The sequence below is a fragment of the Aedes albopictus genome, chromosome 3 (genome assembly GCF_035046485.1).
Source record: "Aedes albopictus strain Foshan chromosome 3, AalbF5, whole genome shotgun sequence".
Lineage (NCBI taxonomy): Eukaryota > Metazoa > Arthropoda > Insecta > Diptera > Culicidae > Aedes > Aedes albopictus.
In genome coordinates this window covers 182410265-182433975 of record NC_085138.1, presented here as the reverse complement: position 1 = coordinate 182433975, position 23711 = coordinate 182410265, and positions in this window count along the sequence as shown.

The following is a 23711-nucleotide window of genomic DNA, read 5'->3' as shown; positions in this document are numbered from 1 at the left end:
TAATGCAAAATAAGTGAACCACCCTAACGATATATGATATATAATATGCAGTGTACGCAGAATATGCCACCGCAAGCGAAAAATAGGCAATAAAGAAGGCACGGCAACAACGCTTTGTTTTTTTGTTAGCAGATAATGACAAAATCGCTCCCGAGTTTGTTCACAACAAAAACGGTAGGAATATTTGTCTCCTTCTATTCACATCGTGATTTTCGCATTGTTTTACAACTGAAACTCAACTCTGAGGTTTGTAAGAGTCTTATTTCGTCCAAATGATTATAAATTCAATAATGTGGGTCGAAAATGTCAGCAGAAAAGCCGGAATATCAGCACACGCACGGCAAGCGATTTTTGTTTTATTGCTCTCATCGCGTGACATGCGTTTGTTGCGGAGCGCCTTTGTTACCAGCATGCACCGCTTAGAGCAACTTTACCGGGGGCTACTATCTGGGCGAGTAAAATGATTGCCCACAGAGTTGTCATTTTAGTTTAGTTACTCATTTCCACACCGGTTGCTACTATATTTAGTTACCGGATTGCGTACCGGTCGTTGGCAAATACTGTTGCGGTATAAACAAAATATTTTGGAAACCTATTTTGAAAAAATGTCTTCTGGGATTCCCCAGGAATTCCCTCTGATATACCAGCATAAATTTTTACTGAGTATCCTCGAGCAATACGTACTAAGATTTCCCCAGGAATCTCTTCCGGGATTTTACCTAAAATTTCTACTGGGACTTTTCATTCTTTTCGGGATTATTCCTTGAATTCCTCCGGGGATTCCCTCAAGAGTTCCGCCGGGAATTCCTCCGGGAATTCCTTCGAGGATTCCTCCGAGGATTCCTCCGAGAATTCCTCCGAGGATTCCTCCGAGAATTCCGCCGAGGATTCCTCCGAGAATTCCTCCGGGAATTCCTCGAGGAATTTCTCCGGGAATTTCTTCAGGAATTCCTCCGAGGATTCCTCCGGGAATTCCTCCAGGAATTCATTCGGGAATCCCTCCAGGAATTCCTCCAGGAATACCTCCGGAAATTCCTCCGAGTAATTCCTCCGGGAATTCCTCCTAGGATTCCTCCAGGAATTTCTCCGAGGATTCCTTCGGGAATTCCTTCAAGGAATCCTCCGGGAATTCCTCCAAGAATTCCTCCGGAAATTCCGCCGAGGATTCCTCCGGGAATTCCTCCGGGAATTTCTCCAGGAATTCCTCCGAGGATTCCTCCAGGAATTTCACTAAGGATTCCTCCGAGGATTCTTCCAGGAATTCCTCCGAGGACTCCTCCGGGAATTTTTCGAAGAATTTCTCCAGGAATTCCATTAGGAGTTTCTCCAGGAATTCCTCCGGGGGTTCATTCAGAATTTTATTCGAATTTTTATTGTGTTCCTTCAAGAAATTCCTCCGTTGGGTTTTTTTTTTCAGGAATTCCTCCGGGGATTCCTTCCGGCTATTCCCCGAGGATTGCTCCAGGCATTTCTCCAGGAAATCCTCACGGAAATTCCTCCGGGAATTCACCTGAGGAATTTTCGGATGAATTTCTAGAGGAATCTTTGAAGGAATTCTAGGAGGAATCTCCACAGTAATTTTATATGAAATTCCCGGAGGAACTTCCGGATTAATCCCCGGATAAATTCTTGAGCAATCCTGGAGGATTTTCAGTAATAATCTCCGTAGGAATAACCGGAAGAATTACTAGAGAAATTTCCGGAGGAATTCCTATACGAACTCTTGCAGGAATGCCAAAAGAAATTAAAGGAGGAGTTTCTTAAGGAATCACAGGAGCAATTGCTACAGGGATCTCTGGAAGAATTCCTGGAGTAATCTCAATAGAAATACCCGGACCGATTTCTAGATTAATCTCCGGAGGGATGCTTGAAGAAATTTCCAAAGAAATTCCTGGAGGAACTCTTTGAGGAGATTATTGAGGAATCCAAGGAGAAAATGCTGTAGGGTTCTCCGGAAGAATTTCTGAAGAATTTTTGGAGAATCCCCCGGAGGAGTTCCTGGAGAATTCCCCGGAGGAATTCCTGGAGAATTCCCGGAGGAATTCCTGGAGGAATTCCCGGAGGGATTCCCGGAGGAATTCCCGCAGGAATTCCTGGAGGAATTCCTGGGGGAATTCCCGGAGGAATACCTGGAGGAATTCCCGAAGGAATTTCTGGAGAAATTCTCAGATGAGTTTCTGGAGGAATTCCCGTAGGAGTTTCTGGAGGAATTCCCGGAAGAATTCCTGGAGGAATTTCTGGAGGAATTATTGGAGGAATCCCTGGAGAAATCCTCGGAGGAATTTCTGGAGGAATTCCCGGAGGACTCCCCGGAGGAATTTTGGTCAGGATGGCCGTTTAACCTCAACCTGTTCCGGGTGGACCAGTGATCTACACAGTTCCTGAACCATTATTCACCGAAATCCCCTCGACGTGCAGAGCGAGATTTTCCGTTTCTCGCTCACGCCCCGGGAGACATCCCACAGCAGTGACACTCATTTCTTCCGGCTTGTCCTCCGGTGATTCTTTCGGTGGTCGTACTCTGCCCCGCTTTGACGGAGAGGCTTCCACCCCTCCTCCTGTATTGTGGTGTCGTGCTTCCTTCGTAGAGGCTGTCCCTTCCCTTTGGGAGTGATATTTTCTTTTGATTCTTCCAGCACTTCTCTCACCCGAGCGACGGGTACTCCTGGACATTTTCGCTTGCGATATTCGCAGCAGATTTTATCTAACTGCAAGTGTTTACAAAATTTGTTGCTTACCACTGGTGCATTTTGTTCGAAACAAACCAATAAAAACAATACAGCACCTTTGACATATATGAAATAGCAATCGTTTCCCGCGCAACTATCGGGCGCCTAAATTTGAGCGCCCGATGTTTCCCGAAAGCCTCGCTGCTATTTTACTAGCCCGGTTAGTAGCCCCCGATAAGGTATAGTGCTATGATACTGCGCTATGTAATTTAGTTTAGTCGCGCACCGGTAAAGGTGCTCTTAGGACAAAGCGTTTGTTTTTCGGCGTGATTCATTTTTCGTACCCTGATAATATGCTAGCAGTTGCCAACGATGATATAAGACATGTTCCAGTACTATTGCTTTGAATATTTCAGCAACTAAATTCAAATCCTCCATTTCAAATTCATTTCACTCCCCCAACTCAAAAAGTCCAAAAAGTCAATTTTTTTCCAAAAAAAAATTTTTTGAGATAACACCAGATCTCGACGTTTCATGCACTTTTAAGGCATTTGGCATCAAAAAAAAATTTTCGATTTCGAAATTTTCATGTACCCCTACCTTGGGATATTTTTCGTGTTTCAAAACAGCCAAACTTTGACCACTTTGGGCCACCCCTTAGCGAAGTCCGATTGAGCTGAAATTTTGCATGGGGACTTTTTTTGAGGAGACGAAACTTTTGAGCACTACCCGTTTTTGAAATTCGAAAATTCAATTTTCATTGGCACCCTAATAGCTACTGATGGAAAAAGTACTGAGTTTTTGATAAAGAACACAAACAAGTTCAACCACTACAAAAGTATGTTAATATTAGTAATTCAATTGCTTTCAAAAGTTCATTTGTAAGTTCTTGTGTATATCAGACATCTACAATGGAGCAAGGGATCAAAATAACACTTCCGGCTTCAAAATTTACATCACATATTATTAGTACGAGAAATTCTTTTACTTCAACTTCAAAGTGTCTTACAAGTCGCTCCCAGCTAATCCCCACGCAGATATTCGGTTCAAACGCTCGTCTAAGTATGCAGAATTGATTAAGGAAAATTGCAGCTGCCAAAAGCTGCCAAAACATTAGCGCCATAATTATATGTGTATAGAAAAATTGTATGAAAAACGGCAATTTTGTTCGGAATTCGTTCGAAGAAATCGACAAATAATAAAAAGGTAATTAAAATAAAATTGAGCGCTAAATCATGTTCCAACACATTCATTTAGGCTAAAACTAGCAGACTACTATGATTTCGCAATTTTTGCCAGGTATTTTCAAATCTGGACCACTGTGCGAGGCTTTTGCGAGTTTAAGAAATGTATGAAAAACATCCAGATTAGTCGACGCGCCAAAACCACAAATTTTAACTCGAACGTGACATCTGTGCTGTTACACGCCAGCGAAACTTGGTGTGTATCAGTAGAGAACACTCAACGACTGTAGGTCTTCATCAATAGATGCCTGCGGTATATATTTCGTGCATCGTGGCCTCACAATTGGATCTCCAACGTGGACATTCTACGGTAGCTAAGTAGAATCCATAAGGTTACATTTTGAGTTTTTTTTATCCTAGTATTGCACCAAATGGACATACTAAGACTAAACAATACAATTTTAGTGGTTATATGGTAAGAAAATTGGACGTAAAATCGACTTGAACTGATTTCCTTGGGAATGACCGTTAAAGTTAAGATAAATATCATAAAACGTGCAAAATTTACCACATAGGTACGCAAGCATGTTTTAGAACAAATCCTATATAAACAGGTAATGGATATTTTTGTTTAATTTACGTTTTATTTTGTACAAAATAAAATGGCTTCGTACTTTACAAATACATAATTTCATCTTTTTTTCTCTTCTAGTTATAGTTGCTACTAGCAATGGTGAGGAAAGGAACCTAATTTATTTCAACTTAAAACCATTTACTAGTTAAAATGAGACAAAATACCAAAGAAATGGCGTGCGTGCCAGCTGAAATGGACTTACGATACATAAGCGATCATCAGAGAAGGATAAAACACATGCTGTATTTGGTCAGTATTAGTTGGTTTTTTAATTGATAAACATACTTTGGAAATCCTAATTACAGATGTGAAATGAATTCGATTTAATTTTGTATGAGAACTTATTGGACACAATGTAATTTAACTATGATATCGTCCCCTTAATGCTAGAACTAGGTAACTCGAAAATCATAGTTTCGAGAAAAACGACATTGAAAATTTGACAATTTTTCATGCAGTTGTTCCAAAGGTATGGAGACTTGAAAATGATTATTTTTTCGCGTGTATTGCTTATTCAGCTTCTACTCTTTCTGCTACAGGAAAAAGTTTTGAACTATTTTGGTTTAAACTTGTGATAAAAACAATAAATGGTTAAAAAATTGTCGAGTTACCTAGTTATAGCACTCAAAATGCAACATAAATAATGGAGGAGATGTACTGAGATGTACCTAGTTCTTACCACTATTGATATCATTCTTTTCAGTTTTCTTGTTGCAGTATGCAAATTTAAAAGAGTTCACATGTTGAAACTAACGTGTAATTACTGAATTTGCTAGGATGCCTGCTATATCACCACATGACACCTCAAATGTTCATAAAAATAATCGTCTACGAACAATCAGTTTTAGCTAAATCAATACAAGTAAAATATTTTCCATTTTTTTGGCCTAAAATGTAAAACAGTAGTAGATTTTCAATCCACTAACAAAAGAATGACTAGTAACATTTATACGTCCAAGTGTTCGATAGATTTTAACCTGTGCGATTGGAAATAGATATGATTTTCTCAGTTACCTAGTTATAGCACTCAGTTCTTGTATTCTACCCTGAGATACCTAGTTTTGAAACTGGTGAATATTTTCGTCGTTTATAATCATATTTCATTGGTCTTTGGATATATAATAGAGCTTAAAAAGCTCGATATAATGGTATATTCAACTCAAAAACGTCAAATTTCGAGTTACCTAGTTCTAGCATTAAGGGGACGATATAGCATATAGTGCCCAAAATAGGTTCGCCTGCTCAAATGGTCCCAGACCCTATAAAGAAGTATTTTGTTACATTCGATTCGCCATAATTTTGCAGGTTTTGTTCGTACTGTAACGTCATGCTTGAATAAGGCGATCATCTTGAAAAACATACAACATTTTCGAATGGACAGTGAAAAATATGTAACGCGTGTAAAAATGAAAAAAAGCATGACATATTTTGTGCATCAACCCAGTTAAACATTGTTACTTCGTTGTTCCGTCGACTGACTGTAAGCAGGATTACCGTTGGGTATTCTCACACATGTTCCACGAATGTTGTTCCATGAAGTAAACGAAAGGAAAAAAAAAACACGCCAGCAGTAATCCGGCTTTTCGCCATGCGTTTCTGCTCTGCTGTATCGAATTGCCGCCATTCAGGCTAATAAATTCGCATAACTCCTCTTGAAAAGCTAATGTTTCGCTCGAAAGAAAATGTGGAATATAACGACGACGATGACGACGACGGCGCCGCATTGAATTACCTGTGGAAGGTAAGTGGCTGATTTGTTACTCGGTAAGTTGATTAATCAGCTTGAAGATGTAGACGCATGGTTGTTGGTTTGTCGTCAATTGGCTGCAAAGCACTCAGTCGAAACCGTTGGGAAATGCTTTTAGAAGCTGAAAGTATATTCTGTCCCTGTTCGGATGTGTTATTAAAAGGAGGAAGAAAACGAACTTTGGGCATTGAATTAAAATTTGATCCTAAAGTCTTCCAAATGCTTCAAGTTGAATCGACGGATGAAGTGGATGACACTTTTGCACCACAGTCACAGATAAAGACAATCGATGCGAAAACTCGGAATCATCACGCTCCAGATTAGCTAGAAGGTGAGAATTGTGCAGAATACGGGTTGAAATGGATCAAAACTCAATAGTGCTTCTTTTTTGTTATCCTTTCTAATGCTCAATGACTCAATGCTAATGACAGTCCGTTTGCTGCGTAATAAAGCCATGGAGACGCATGGTTCTTCATAGAGGTTCCCCCATAGATAAATATATCCGTTAGATCTTGAACGGGTTTTTCGCATTTCACCAAATGTCGATAAATGCAATTGAAATACTAGGGGAATCAGTTCAACATGCACCGAAATAACGACCAACCTCAATGATACTGGTTTAATATGTTCGCAGTAAATCATAGAGTTTCTTATTGCCCAACTTCTGGACGGTAGACCCATGGCTGGACGGTAGTAAAATGGGTCCGCCATTGTTATGTTATTTGTTGTTATTTTCAGCTACTTCAGCTCAGCGCAAATAGATATTTGCATCTCCAAAATCCCATGGTAATTTGTTAGAAAGAGAGGAAAGATAACAAAAATAACACTTTTTTAAATAACAAGAAAGCATATTGAGCTCTTCACCGTAGAATGAATTTATTGTACAGCTTCCCCTAAACTTCGCAATTTGTATGCTCCCCTGCAGTGATGATGCTTGACTATAAACACTGTACCGTTCCGGTAGGTAAATATTTAAGCGATCGGTCGTACTTATTTTTGCATTCGAAGAAAAAAAAACATCTAGATGTTCACATCAATCGTCCACCTTGCGGAAACAAATGCATAAACAACCGATAGCAGGGTCCAGTTCAATTTTACCAAACAACGTTAATTCGACAATTGTGGAATGGTCTCAATGGTGAATGAATTTTCCAATTGGCTTAGCTTCCAATATGTAGATGAATAGATAGTCGATATGTGTTTGGTGCTGCCCAGGGATAGGGTGCGACTCAAAACTCTTTGCGTGCTGCACACTCTGCTACGAGACAGCACAACAAACTAGAAGGAGACGAGTACGCGCAATCGGTTGTGTGTTGCTCGCTTGCTTTGCCGCGCGCTGGAGCTCTCCTGTCTCTCACGCTGCACTCTCTCGGTGCTTGTCTCCGTAATATGCACTTGGCTTGATACTACGCATGATTGCAAAAATTTCGAATCAAACGACCCATCACTTGTCAACCCTTGACAAGCTTAACAACTTTGCCGAAAACACAAACTCTTCAAATAATTTATTAATTGATTTTTTTCTGTTTGGAGACAAGCGCAGTCCCAAGCACCGTGCATTACTCCCTGCGCCGTAGAGCTAGTGCTGCGATTGTCTCTCGCACAATTACGAAAGCTCTCACTCATACGTCTCTTGTCTCTCGGCAAAACGGGAGACGAGTACTTGCGATTGTGTGAAGCACACCCTTTTTTCGCACCGCACGGTGCATGCCGGCAATCCCTGGTGCTGCCAGCTGGTTCATCACAGTGTGTATGGAAACAAAAAATGAAAATGTGCATCATACCTGCGCAGGAACGGATAACTGATACATTACTGCAGCATATCAAAGTTAGGTATGATACTAAAACAAGGTATTGGTTGGTTAGTCACTCGTCATTCGAATTATGCTAGAATATTTATCTAGACTGCTTTAATTTTCTCAAAAAACTTTGTTTCTACGATGCTTCGTTCTTGAGTCATGATTTTTCAAAATAAGTAGTGTCAGGGGAAAACAAAAAGTTTCCACCTGAGTTTTCCGGAAAAATAGGCGACCCTGAATTTTCCTTAATTTTTTTTGTTCATATATCCATGAGCCCCGCCTGTGGAAAAAGTTTCATGAAAATCTGAGACCCTTCGGCCCAAACCCGTACGGTAATAAAAAAAATCCCCATCTCCCAAGACCAACGACAATGGCGCTCTACTATACGCTCGGCTTTGGAGCAAAGATACTCTGTTGCCAGCAAGGTATCAAGGTAGGTAATGACAAGGTATTTGGGTAAAATGTTCTAGAGCACTGTTTAAGAGAACCGTTTAGCGGATACGGTTTAAAATACATTTTAATAAAATGGAAGTATTTCATATACATAATTCGCTCGCACTTGTCGTTAGTGGGCACAAACAGGAGTGTGTTGTGGATTGGCATCTAAGCCGAAAAGAGAGATGAGTTTGTGAAATAGGAGTGTTCACGGTGCGGCTTCGGAGTCAGTTTGGCTTTCTATTCCGCAGAACCATTACCTGTTCTGTGGCTTAGTTGGTTAAAGCGCCGGTCTAGCGAATACGGAGTCGTGGGTTCGAATCCCACCAGAACGCGATTTTTTTCACAAATTTCATCTCTCAATTTGTCAATTTGCAACATTTCGTGACTTCTAATTACAAGTTTTTCCAGTATGGGATGCATTTCCAGCCAAATCCGTTTAACGGTTCTTCAAAACGGTGCTCTAGAAAATGAGAGCTATGTACTGCAAAAACCTTGTCCTTAACCCGTTAACGCCCAAGGTGTCTCACAATCCAAATCTTTAAATAAATTTGTTATCAATGGTTGAGTTCCAATAAAATAAGCATGATTTGACGAAAAAAATGGAAGTCTATGGTGTAATTCCAAAAAAATTCTTCTTTGTTGGTCCTCAATATTGTTGGAGCTATCACACAGCGGAACTACACAACAGCGGGACGAGTAGCGAAGCTTTCCGGACCGGAGTAAAAGTAAAACGCTTGCGTACGGTTTGACGATCACGAACGACTGATTTTTATTTACTATTTACATTCAGGACTATAAACAATAACAAAGCTCGACAACATAAAACATGTTCACGGTGTATCTCTACACATCGGTTGTCTCGATTACGAGGGGTGCTCGAATGCACAAAATACATATTCCCAACACCCCCTCTCAGGTCGACAACCCGAGTAACTTTTCTTACAAATTTCACAGATCCTATCATCAATAGTCCAAAACATTACAAAACATTCATTTCCTAGGTCAGATCGCCAAGTTTGGCTTTTCAAAATTCATTTCACAAAAACAACATCAGTTCTCTTTCACAATAAACGTCCAAAACAGTCAGTCAAATTTCACAAACATCAATCGTCAAAAAAACATGGTCAAAACACTTTAAACAGTTATTTTTGTCATACTAGGCAACCCCGTTACCTATACACTCTATATCGTCCACAACGATACTTTCTTAACATTACTTCTTCTACTTCTTCTTGTTCGCTTTCCTAACTTGCTCTGCACTTCATTTTCTTGTAATTCTCGCGACTTCATCACATTCTTCCCGTTCAGCGCCATCTTCGGGTTCTCTGCATCCTTCACGCTCACTATGGCCGCATCCACATCACGTTGCCTGCGTTCACACCAAACATCCAACTCGTACAGTCTACCTGTATGGTGCCCGACAGCCATCACTTCTCTATTCTTCACTATTTTTACTCTGTCTCCGGCAAAGTGGACCTGCAACCCGGATCTCGCCACACGATTCACCGAAAACAAATTGCTCCGTAATCCGGGGAGGTACAACACTTCCTTCGCTTCACATTTCTTCATCTTGCCGCCGACGTCAGCAAAGAACACTACATCACCACAGAATTCCGCCAACATCTTCTCGCCGTTCGCCACAAGCACTGGCACCGGCTTCTCCAATCGTCGCATCACTTTGAATAAACTGGGATCCTTCACCATGTGATCCGTGGCACCGGAGTCTAGGAACCACTGCGTTCTCACCAGCTCTTCTTTTTCTTCCTGCGACGCCATAAAGCAAACGTCCGCACGATCCGAGGTACGTTTTTCTTCAATCACCATGTCAGATTTATTGTTTCGTTTCACAACATCGTACTCACTCGGATTCATCGGCAAACGCACACGACAGTCGGCTTGTTTGTGTCCAATTTTGCCGCACCGAAAGCACCTCAAGGTTCTCCACACATGCCTGCTCGTCATGGCAACACACTCACTTTGTCGCTCATTTTCGACCAACAGATTCTTCTTCAGGTCCACATCGAGCAACCGCTTCTTCACGAACGCCAGTGTCACACCGCCGGGAAGCGTCTCGATGGCCGTCACCACCGAATCGAACGACGCAGGCATTGTCAGCAACAAATGGCAAATTGCATCAGCCTCTTCCACTGCCGCACCACTCTCCTTCAACTCGCGAATCAAACGATCAAACTTTAACAAGTGTTCCGGCAAATCACTATCAGCCCCCTCTTCATATTTTAACCGGAGCAGCTGTTTCCGAATAAATAACTGGCCGGCAACACCGCAACGCTCGAACACCGCCTTCAGCGTGTCCCAAATTTGCTTCGGATTCGCACAGTCCTTCACAAGTTCAAGCTGATTATCAGCGATGGCCGAAACGATAATCGCTTTGCACTTTTTATCCGCGGCACTTCGCTCAGCCATTTGCCTTTTCTTCTCGGTTTTCACTGGCGCGGAATCGTCGGCCATCTCACGCAACTCTTCAATCTCGACGATCTCCCGGTGGACACAATCCAATAAACCGGGCATGTCGAGGACGGTCTCCATCCGGAACTTCCAGTTATGGAATCCGGACCCGTCGAACGCAGCGACTTTCGCTTTCTCGTCCATACCTGGACCCATAGCCTGTTGGAGCTATCACACAGCGGAACTACACAACAGCGGGACGAGTAGCGAAGCTTTCCGGACCGGAGTAAAAGTAAAACGCTTGCGTACGGTTTGACGATCACGAACGACTGATTTTTATTTACTATTTACATTCAGGACTATAAACAATAACAAAGCTCGACAACATAAAACATGTTCACGGTGTATCTCTACACATCGGTTGTCTCGATTACGAGGGGTGCTCGAATGCACAAAATACATATTCCCAACAAATATCTGATAACTTTCTCAAGTTTTATTTCAGCACAACTTCTACGCTATCGTTATATTCTGATCCGTACAGATACAATACAGCTTTAAACAATTGAGAGAGATGATAATCACTCAAGAAGAATAATAAATGGACTTATAAATTGAGGCAGAAATCTAACCTGATAAACGCCTAAAAGTATGCTTGGCCTTTGTGGTTTCATGTAGTTTCAACTGCAGTGTTCAACATTTCTAAAATTTTCCTTATTTTCTAAAACAAATCAAATAAAGAGTGCTCACTATGTGTAGTATAACCATAACCAGTATAACAACCAAAATGATAAACCCCCCAAAAATTCAATTTTATTCGATCTATCAATTGCAATTGAGAATTGCATACGACAGACTGAAATACATAAGGCTGAAATTTCAAAAGGGTGAAATAATAATTCGACTATTTTTCAATCGCCATCAATTCAAAAGAAGTTCAACCCAAACTACCAAGTTCATGCTATGCTTTATTGATGAGCCACATAATAACGATAAAGTATATAAAAAAACTATTTTCAACCCACTAACGTCTAAGGTATCTTGCAATAGTTATTTTTATGAAAAAAAAAAAATATTATCAACAGTCAAGTTTTAATAAAATAAACATGATTTCACAAAAAAATGGAAATCTATGGTGTAGTTTTAAAAAGTACCTTTAATGTAGATCCTCGACATCTGATATTTTTTGAAGCTCTATTCAAGTAAAAATTGTACACTATCATTGTATTCTGACCCGTATAGATACAATGCATCTATAATTAGTGAAAGAGAGGACGACTACTGAAGAAAAATAAGAAAATGGCTGTCATATGACATCATGGTTTACTAAAGATATCTAAGAGCATCAAAAAGTCTAATTCTCCCTGTTTCTCTATTTTCTCTTACTCCCCACTCTCAAGCTGTAATTCACACTCGAAAGGAATTCTTGGAAGTCTAAAAAAAATCCCTGATAGAAAATTTAAAGAAGTCATGGAAGGAATCCCGGCTGGAAGCTCGACAGGACTCCCTGAAAGAATAATTGAAGAAATCCCGGGAGGAATGTGAAAAAAAACGGCAAGAATCTTTGGAGGAACCCCGGCAGAAATCCTGGCACGAAAGTAATTCCAGCAGAAATCCATGAAAGAATGCTGACTAGGATTTCTGAAAGAATACTTTCAGGATTTTCTAAAACAATTCTGACAGAAATCCCTGAAGTTATTCCTAAAGGAATCCCGTAAAAATACCTGAAGGAATCCTAAGAGGGTTTATGACAGGAATGCTGGCTAGGAGCTGAGCAGAAATTGTCTGAAAAAAAAAATCTCGGCAGGAATCTATATTTTTCATAGTTATTTTTTTTTCGGGAGTAATCCCTTAAGAAATCTTTGAAGGAACAACTAAAAGAATCCTCACATGATTTTCCAAAGCAACCCCTGCAAAAACCCCGACGAGAAACCCGGAGAAATCCGTACAGCAATTCCGGAAGCAATATCTGAAGAAATCCCGGAAGGAAACCTGGAAAGATTTTCGAAAGGAATGCCTGAAGAAATCCCGGAAAGAATTCCTGAAGGTATCTCGAAAAAAAACCTCATCTCATCTAATCTAATCTCATTTCTTCACCCTACCCTGTATCCTCTACATTACTATCTTCTCTGCCCTCTATCGCAACCCTCTATCCTACGCTCTATCATAACCTTCAACCTTACTATCTGCCCTACCCTCTACCCTATCCTCTACCATAACCACTGCCTTATCCTTTATCGTACCTTCTAATCATCAAGCCCTATCGGTAGATACCCATATTGCAGAGTATTATAGCTCAAAACCATTCCATGGCCGCCATCTTGGATATGGTTCGCCATCTTGGATTTCAAAATGACGTCAGATATTATTTTTTGAATTTTACTCATGAAGCCAGATCGATAGATACTCATATTGCATGGAATCATAGCTCAAACTACCATTCCGTGGCCACCATCTTGGATATGGTCCGCCATATTGAATTTCAAAATGGCGTCAAATATCGATTTTTGACTTCCACTCATCAAGCCCGATCGATAGATACCCATATTACATAGTATTACAGCTCAAACTACCATTCCATGGCCGCCATCTTGGATATGGTCCGCCATCTTGAATTTCAAAATGGCGGCGTCGGATATTATGTTTTGAGTTCTCATGAAGCCCGGTCAATAGATACCCATATTGCAAAGTTCCCGAAGCAGCATTACCGTTAAATAGCATACATTCTGGAGCATTAGCCGCTATCCTGAAACCTAAGCCGCCATCTTGAATTTCAATACCCCTACTACCACCTCCACATCCTTAGGAATTTGATTGAAATTTCTAGACGCATTCCAGAGTTATGCCGGAAACTTCATACATATATACATACGTACATACATATAAACAAACAAATAGACAAACATACAAAGATATAAGCATACAAGCATATAAATATACACACATTCATCGACTTTTGTATATATTGATTGACAACTTTGCCGAAGAAATGAACTATGAATTATTAACTATTGTCAAGATTCCAGGGAAATATTTGTTTTTTTTTTCGCATTGGAAATGCAGCAATATACAATCTTTGCAGCAACGATAACGCCACCTAGTGAACCAGTCACAAACTATGTTGTCCACTATGAGCAAGGTATGGATGTGGAGAACATCTTCTCTGAAGAAAGTATTCTAAAATTTTGCATAATTCTGGAGAAATTCACATCAAAAGGACTGTCCTATTTATAGGACGCTGGGCGTTCGGGGCATCTGTCCTATAAATAGGACGCTGGGCGGATATGGGTTAATGAAAATTTTATGGTATAAGCTGCATACAATGTACCATTACTGGTTCAAAAACCAGCTATTTTGGTGTACGCAGTCTAAAGTTATAAAAAAAATGTATGACCAAAATTTGACCGTACCACCTTTTAATAAAAAATATGTCCAGATTTTCCTCCAGTTTCCCCGATCGGTCAGGAACCGGAGATCTTCTTCAACGCGGCCGCCCACGAAGTCGCTGTCCTCTACCTGGTGGTTTCCTGCTGACTATTGTTTTCGTTATTCTTTCTTCCAATATTCGCACTATGTGTCCAGCAAACTGAAGTCTGCCGTACTTTATACGAATCACAATTTTTGCATTTTTATGCACTTGGAGCAACTCGTGATTCATGCGTTTGCGCCACACTCTATTTTATTGTTTCTCATCGAGAATTATCAGCAACATTTTACGCTCAAAAATTTCTAAAGTTTTTCGGTCCACCTCGCTGTCTCTCTCCATAGGGGCATGAGCTTTCTCCACAGAGAAACAGACGTAACACGTCAACAAAATTGGCCATAACTCAAAAACGAAAAAAAAGTGCATTTCAAAAATTTCAGCGATTAAAGCTTATAAAATAACCTTCTCAAAAATATTTTTTTGGAAATTTTCCACGAGTTTGGGCATTGTTTTTCCGGCTTTCCTTTACGAATTTTCTCAACTGTGGAAAATTTTGTGGAAAACTTTTTCCAGTTCATACTCTTTTGGAAGTCTGAGAAAATTTACTTTTATTTCCTAAAAAAAAAACTTTGCTTTTATGATGCTTCGTTCTTGAGTTATGATTTTTCAAAGTAAGTTGTGTCAGGGGAAAACAAAGAATTTCCACCTGAGTTTTCCGGGACAATAGCTGACCCTGAAGTTTTCTCAATTTTTTTTTGTTGGTATATTCATGAGCCCAGCCTGTGGAAAAAAATTCATGAAAATCTGAGACCGTTCGGCCCAATTTGTACGATAATAAAAAAAAACGGATGGCACAAAGAAAACGCAAACTGGGCACTGTTTACTTTTTGCGCGTTTACTTTTTTTAGTCAATCAACTCCCAACAAACTGCCGAATCTTACGGGCATGTTGTGCCATTTCCTGATATATGCAGATTTAAAACTCTAACCAAATGCAAACTTTGCAAAAATACATGCTTCAACTTTTTCCACATGTCTGTGCTGGACCACCGCGCGAATTATGTAATTACATATGGCAGATAAGTGTAACGCAAGGATGCGACCATGAATATAGTTTATAAAAATGCTTGTTTCTATTCATAATTCTGGTCAACTCATTCATGATATTTTAAAAGACACTACACCGTCTTCAGCCAGAGGTTGCACAGATTGAACATTCACTAACATTAGGCAACGGACAACACGGAACACCCAGTGGACCAGTGGAAGATTTTTCGTTTAACGAAAAGTTTCCTCCGGCTGGAGCGGGAATCGAACCCTTACTCCGTGGCACTCCCAATTCGCCTAAACGACTGACGCCACTAACCGCATGGCCACGAAGCCCACCACACCACACTGGCGCAGTCTTGAGCCGCGCACCATTAACAGTTGCATAAAACCTCCGCATATCGTTCCTACTTTCCTGTACTCACACTCTCTTCCTGATGCTGTTATTTACTGCGTTGGATTCGTTCCTGTGCTTCCTCTTGCCACCCTAGCATTCGGCTACTGGCGGCATTGTTTTCGTTCTTCACTCGTTGGTACTCCTCGTTCAACCAATCACCAACTGCGCTGAGCGGTACCTATCACCTCTTGCATTATTGTTGTCACTGATTCATGAATAAACCCTCATAAGCTATTGACATCTCCAGATACGTTGGTCTATCCTGTCCTCTCGTCCAGATTCTGATGGTACTGTGCAGCAACCAGGCTTGATAATCCTCCTCGAAATCAAAAGAGTTTGGCTACATGCTCTAGAGCGGTGTTTTGCTTTTGCCTCGTAGCGAGGGAGCGAACGAACCCCAAACAGAGAGGCAATAAAAACTGAGCGAGGAAGAGGGGAACGAAAAAAGAGCCGATGATTATTTCGGGTTTTTGAGTGCGATTTTCGCCTCGAGAGTCTTTCTTTGTATGGGAGTGGAACTCGCGAGAGCTTTTTGAGTGTGAGTGGACGTGAGAATTACAACAAACAATTATGAGTGTTGGACGAACTCCTCGCTGCGCGGCCAGCTCGCGCTCGGTGCTGTTGAGGATTTGCGTTGTGATTTCTGAGTTTTATTTTCACTCCTCAGAAAATCGCCAAAATCGCTTCCTCATTTTCTCGCGAGGGAGTTTCTGTCAAGCCTGGCAGCAACCCTTCGGCTGACATGCGTTGGATATTGAAACACATCGTTGTGTTGTTTCTTGCACTAGTAACGGTGGATAATCGTATCCGGATTTTTCCGGCTACAAGATAATGATTCCAGTCAAGGTTCTGGCCTCTGTAGGACTTCGATTCTATGACTTCCGAAAAATGTCGCCCGTCGACCAGCACGTGGCGTGGTATATCTGGGAGCAAGTGCCACCACTCGGGTGTCGCCAGATGTGTTTTTGGACATTCTTACGCATCTTGTCCTTAAGGCGAAACTGGAAGCATTTTCTCATTTTTCGGTTTTTGATTTTTTATTAAATAACGAAGCAATATTTTAAAAATCGGTTTTCGTACATAGGTAGAGTATGGATCAAGGTATCTTCTGAATTTTTTGAGAAGGAAAATGTTTTCCATTTTTGCAGAAACCATTTTTTTTTGTGAAATTTTGTTCAAAAATGGTTTCTGCAAAAACGAAAAACATTTTCCACTACAAAAAAAAAATCAGAAGATACCTTGATCCATACTCTACATGTGCACGAAAACCGATTTTGGAAATATTGCTTCGTTATTTAATAAAAAATTGAAAACCAAAAAGTGAGGAAATGCTTCCAGTTTCGCCTTAATGTTACTAAAATATTCCATACTTTCAGAAATGCCAATTTTTTTTCAACCCCTGGAAAGATGCTTCGATGAAACACTTTTGTTTATACATACAACATTTTCGAAATTTATTTGGAGCGTACACTTTGGCCAGACGGTTTAGGGACAAAACGTCGAAAGACAAAACGTCGAATGCCAAAACGTCGAATGCCAATAGGTCGAATGCCAAAACGTCGAAAGGGACAAAACGTCGAAAGGACAAAACGTCGAAAACGTCGAAAACGAGCATTCTAAGCAAAAAGTGAGATCTTTATTCTTTAAAAGGATACTCATTCTTTCACTTGTAACTTCCAACTAGTTCAGAGGGGAGCCTTCCTGAGGCTCCCTGCAACAACACCTCAGGATGGGCATGTTTCTTGACCGGCTTAGGGACAAAACGTCGAAAGACAAAACGTCGAATGCCAAAACGACGAATGCCAAAAGGTCGAATGCCAAAACGTCGAAAGGGACAAAACGTCGAAAACGAGTAATCTGAGCAAATAGTGAGTTCTTTATTCTTTTAAAGGATACTCATTCTTTCACTTGTATCTGTCAACTAGTTCAGAGGGAAGCCTTCCTGAGGCTCCCTGAAACAACACTTCAGGGTCGGCATGTTCCTTGAGCAGTTCTTCGTGGGTTGGGAATATTCGCACTGTCGTTTATAGAAAACTCACTTCACGTCACGTTAAGTGTAAAATTATTTATTCCCGAACTTTCCTGGCTTTTCTTCTCATACTTCTTTGGGGCCCCTTCTACTGGCACTCAGTGTTGCATTTGAACTAAACGCGAGCCAAAAAGGAACTGAGCTTGGATGTGTCATTAGGGTAAAAGCCCCCTTAGTGGAGGTAGTACCAATAGTGGTGGTAGTGGCAACTTAGCACTATTTTGCCCAAAAAGCTTGCAAATGACATTTTTAATAGATACATCATACCTAATTCATAATATTAATTCGGTTTTGTATTCAGGATTTGCCGAAAAACCTATTTCAAACAATTATTTTCCTTAATTTTTTTGCTCCTTTGCACTTTTAGTGGTGGTAGTGTTCCTACAGTGGTGGGTCCCATACGAATTCAACGGGATGCGCCACTATAGGAACCAATGTTAAATTTTACCTCCATAATAGGAACCGTGTACCTATAGTTGGTGCAAGTGATTTACTAGCAAAAACTGAAATAAACAATGGTTTTTACATTTTTCCTAGCAAATTGAAGTAAAAAACTGCCGATTAACGTTTTCAGACTTTTTATTTTGTGGTATTATCAATTTTATTCAATTATTTTACTACAAGGAGCTACTAATAGCACCACTATTGGTACATTTACCCTAAATCTTATGTGCGTCCTGACCAAGGCGCTGCTCAAGGACTTTGTGACGTTGTTGTGTGAATATATGCGCCACAATGAAATGGGACATTTTGGCATCGGGCATTAAGATTCTGCACCGAAATCCGGATTTTCCGGTAATCCACGGTGACCAAACTTGTTCCCCCTCTCAATAGAGGGTTGTTGTTTGTTTATTACCAGGGATTTTAACCTTTTATGGGTCATTCATCCCGTCTCAATAGAGGGTGACTTTCTGAATCGAATCAACCCAAGATTGTTAGAATTTGTGAAAAAATGGCAGACACATGACCAAGGTGCCATGTTTTTGCGGGTGCAGTTCTTGATCAAATTTTGAACTGAACAATGTTCAAATATGTTTGATCGCAGCGTGCCGTTTTTGAACTTCAACGCAAATTGATCGCGTTCAAATGCAACACTGCGAGTGGCACACTGTCACAAATTTCCTTCCACAAATTTTCAGCATGGTAGCATCTAGCTATCGTCTGTCGGATCTCTGGCACCTTTAGGGTGGCGATGGCGATCATCGGGTGCATTGTTCCTGCAAGGGCGTCTGGTTTGGTTTACGGCACGACTTGCCGGTACTTTCCATCCCAACGTAAGGGGTGGAAGTGAATGTCTTCCTCATTCAGAACCGGAATTCTACTTGAAATAGCGGGATTTTGACTAGCTGTCCTTCTCCGCAATTCATCCGGTATGTATTCACAGAATATGGTACTAGTACAACAATGCAAAGTATCCTCGCAATAATTGTTATAATATTATAATCTTATAATTATAATAATTATAAGATTATAATCTTTACTCAGCTAGTGGTTTCAACTAATGCATTATAGAGTGCAAAATGAGTCACTGACCTTCAGCGTTCGGGCAGTGACCCCAGATAACGATACAATGTTCGTGTGTCCCCGTTAATCAGTTCGTCATCCTGCCATCTTGGTGGATCTACCGTATCAAAAAAAAAAAAAATCCACGCTGAACTGTGAACACATACACACTTTTCGACGTTTTGTCCTTTCGACGTTTTGGCATTCGACGTTCTGGCATTCGACGTTTTGGCATTCGACGTTTTGTCACCCATTCTGGCCAGACTCCCGTCCTCCCTACGAGTCTACGTAGTTTATGGACAGTCTCTTTCGAAAATTTTATATGAGCAAAAGTCTACGAGAGGGAGAGGGGGTCTGAGATGGTCAAAAATGAGTCTACGTAATTTATAGACAGCGCCTAAGGTATTTCAAGCGTTTAAGTGTCTTCACCATAAACAATAGCAACTCCATACCTTATCTGCTTATATAAGCAGGTTTGTCAATGAATGAAGCACTTTGTTTTTGATCAGAGTTTGGGGCTGTCCATAAACCACGTGGTCATGAGGGGGGGGGGGGGGGGGGTTCGGCCAATGACCATTTTGTATGGACAAAAAAAAATGTGTATGGACAAATGACCACGTGGTTTATGGACAGCCCCTTTACTTTAAATATCAATTTTCATGTTGCACTCGTTTCGGGGTAATCACTGGCAATCACGAAAGCATGTACACGCATTGCATACTATTAGGCGTTTTAGAGAGTAAGGAACAAAAACAATCGGATTTTTTAGTTCAAAATTTATTTAATCACCTATGATGTTATGTAAATACGTCTAAGGTGGAGTGTTATATTTTTAATATCAATCTCCGTCGACAAATTACTTAGCTGGTCGTTGTTATCAAAGGCATAACATTAAATATGCAGGGGTGTTCATTTCTCCCCGTGCCTCTTCTTTCAACCCAAAAAATACACCATTTGAAATTCATTATTTCCTCACAATAAATAAATTCTACCTATACTGAATGATTGAAACATGTAGTGAACAAACTAAACTTGTAAGAGTACTAATAATAGGGGGATTCACTTAATAGCTTAAACTGATTAAACTGATTAAACGTCGCGATCACCAAGGCAATCTTTGATTATTTCATTCGCAAAATCATGAAACATTTCAAATAAGCAGAAAATCATGGCTTACGCAGCAATTTAATAGGGGTATTCACTAAACAGATTAAATTGCTGCGTAAGCCATGATTTTCTGCTTATTTGAAATGTTTCATGATTTTCCGAATGAAATAATCAAAGATTGCCTTGGTGATCGTGACGTTTAATCAGTTTAATCAGTTTACGCTGTTAAGTGAATCCCCCTAATCTGTTTAGTGAGTACCCATAATATGTCAAGTATTTCGCTGTTTTGCAGGTTTAACTTACTCATTTGTTTAGGGTGTCCAGTCCATTATGCCCCTAACCTCCCTATACAATTAAATACAATATTAACCTTCCAGGACGCGCGCCTTCAAGCAACCGAGAACCGAAACTGCACCGCGCTCGCGCTGTATACGAAAAGCGAGGTTTTTTGGTAGTGTTGTACTTTTTACAACAGCGCGCGCGCTGAAGGGTTAAAATTTGTTTTTTTGTACTTTATATACTGTCTATATCCACGTCTAGAAATCTGTGTAACACCGAAAAAATAGTTTATCTGGCATTTCTGCATGAGTTTCATAATCGGTTGAGTAGAGCTTACGTTGTTGCTTCGAAAACTTAAAAAATGCTGAAAGTTGAAATTAGAAGAATTTCACATTGGCATCAACTATTGTTTCTAAATTTTCTTACTTAGATCAGAGGAACGCTGCATTTGTATTAATACAATTGCTCAGAACCTATCCAAAATAATTGAATGTCTTGCAAATTTGTTTTTAAACTGAATGTTAGTATTGCGTCTAATATTACAAGGTTACAAAACTAATATAAGTTTTGTAAATTTTCGTAATTAAAACTACGTTGGCAAACGTGAGTGCGGTTCTTCATTCGGTGTAGACTCAACTCAACGTAGTGTATTTTTAACCCACCATGTGCCATTTATGGGTAATCGGCTATAGGTCACTAAATAAGTTCATATCGTACCTTAAAAAAAAATGCGAATAATTTTCAACTGAAGGAGTACTGCCACATCCCAGCATATCATGCTCAACATTTGCCTTTTCGCTCCTCTGTTGGATTTCCCTAGACTCCGTCTTCTACCTTTGCGCAACCTTTCGTCCACTTCCTTCCTAGAACGAATAATTCAATAAAGAAAGTGTGGTTTTCTCACACAGGCCTAATCCGGAACATCATTCAATGGTGTGATTTATTTGTGTTGCTTGGCTTTCCAACAACATTTCAGTAGTACTTATCAGTTATGTGTGAGTCCAACAACCTCTTTTGTTATTTTTGACGTTATGTCCCAGTTGGAACAGAGTCAGCTTCTCAATTCGGTATTTCTATGGTACTTCATCAGGTTGTAACGAGAGCTTCTTTTGTCAATTAGGCCGGAACAAATCTCATTTTCTTCTTTTGTCACTATACTCGTTGGCTCGCTAAGGGGGAGGACAATAAATAATAAATGTATTTGACGAAGAAATACCCAAACAATTTGGCAAAATCTATAAACTCATCGGATTTGTTAAGAAATTTTCTGTTCAACTCTAATTTCACCTTAAAATTTTAAAATTTCTTGAATAATTGAATTTCGACCAAAATTTTCCGAGGGGGCGGTGACATAAGAGAAAATTGAAATTTGTGTCAGCCTTAAGCATTTCCGTATTCGGATATCATGTGACAGGTTTCAGTTACTGTTGCCATTACCGATGCATGGTGGTAATATTGCCCTTTCGGAAAAAAAAATCTGAACCGTACTAGTAATCGAATCCAGCCACTCTCTGCACGATATAGTTAAATAGCTGCTCGTATACTGGCTGAGCATTAGGGACCCCATTATAACCAACACCCACCATATCGTTACGATATCCTCTTTCCACCCACTACTGTGTATCAGCTTCATGATACGTATAACGAAATTTCGGTTACTCAAATTATCCTACATATTCTCTGGTAGCATTAGCAAGCAGAAGGCATCTCTTATTACAGCATTTTCCAAAGAAAACGTCTGTCTGTCTTCCATCCATCCAACGTTCAACACACTGGAATCAGCTGCGGGAACAAAGTACATTGATACGTCTTGTCTACCAGAGAGGTAGTATTCTCGCAGGCTGAGTAAGTAGTGTTCGTGTTCGTATTGGGAGGATGCATATAATCAGCCGGCGTCGCGCTGTCGTTGGTATCGCTAACAGCACTACGTCATCGTTGTACTGAACACGCGTGCTTGCTGCGTCGTTGTCATTCAACGTCGGATCGGTTACCGGCGCGAAGCACAGTGGCTTGAACTTATTTCTTAGCAAGATTGAAATAACAACTTTTGTGAATTATGGAGAGATGTCAAAATAAATGGTGGTCTAGTGGCTTACGCTCCCGATTCATATGCAGAAGGTTCTAGGTTCAATCCTTGGCCCGTCGCTTTCCTCCTACTTTGTATCTTTCTATATACTTTCTTCCTCCTCTCTACATATAGAACTCATGTATATTCACATGTTCATAGCCATCGCTAGAACAGAAACGGGTTGAAAAAGCCATTTCCCTTCCTTCCAAACTTTCACAGCACAGTGTCTCAATCCTATTAGATAACGCCTACAAGTTATGCAATCAAGTGAACTGTGCCCGCACATCTTCAGAATTAATGAAAAAAACACAATTCTATCACCTTACCCTGGTATCCACGCACCAATGTGTGAATCTTCTGCCAACCAAGTCCCACCAACACTCCGACATCCGCATGAATTTGTGCTGACGCAGAGGAATATTCGGTCAGACGTGGTTACAAACGATTGCAATCATCACTTCCTTCCCCTCCCCACATTGACCAGCAAGCTGACGTGGCAGGCGCCATTGTTGCCTAAAAATAGAAGATCACCAACGCTCACACACTGAAGATGCCTGCTGATTCCCAGCAGATATCTTATTGGTTCCTTGTGTGAGTGTAGCTGATCTGACGATACTGGAGTAACATCTACGGGCGGTCAATCAAGCTCAAGCTCATCATGGAGAGATGTCAAAATAGACACATTTAAGTCTCAAAATCAGAATTATAAAGGATACCAGAGCCGAAAGCCAACTCATCGATGGGTCTGGCCAAAATCTACGCTCCATACCAGGGCGCAAAATGTTCAAAGTCATTGACTGAAAACAGCACGAATTTGATTATTTCTGCACTCAATATTCAAAAAACAAACACTTTCATTTTCGCTGTTCCTCTTCACACAGTCAGTCATTTCGTGGTCATTGACTATAAAGCCGATGGAGAAACATCTTCAAAATTACCTTCGCTTATGGCTACGATTCCCAACAACAATTAAATGGGACA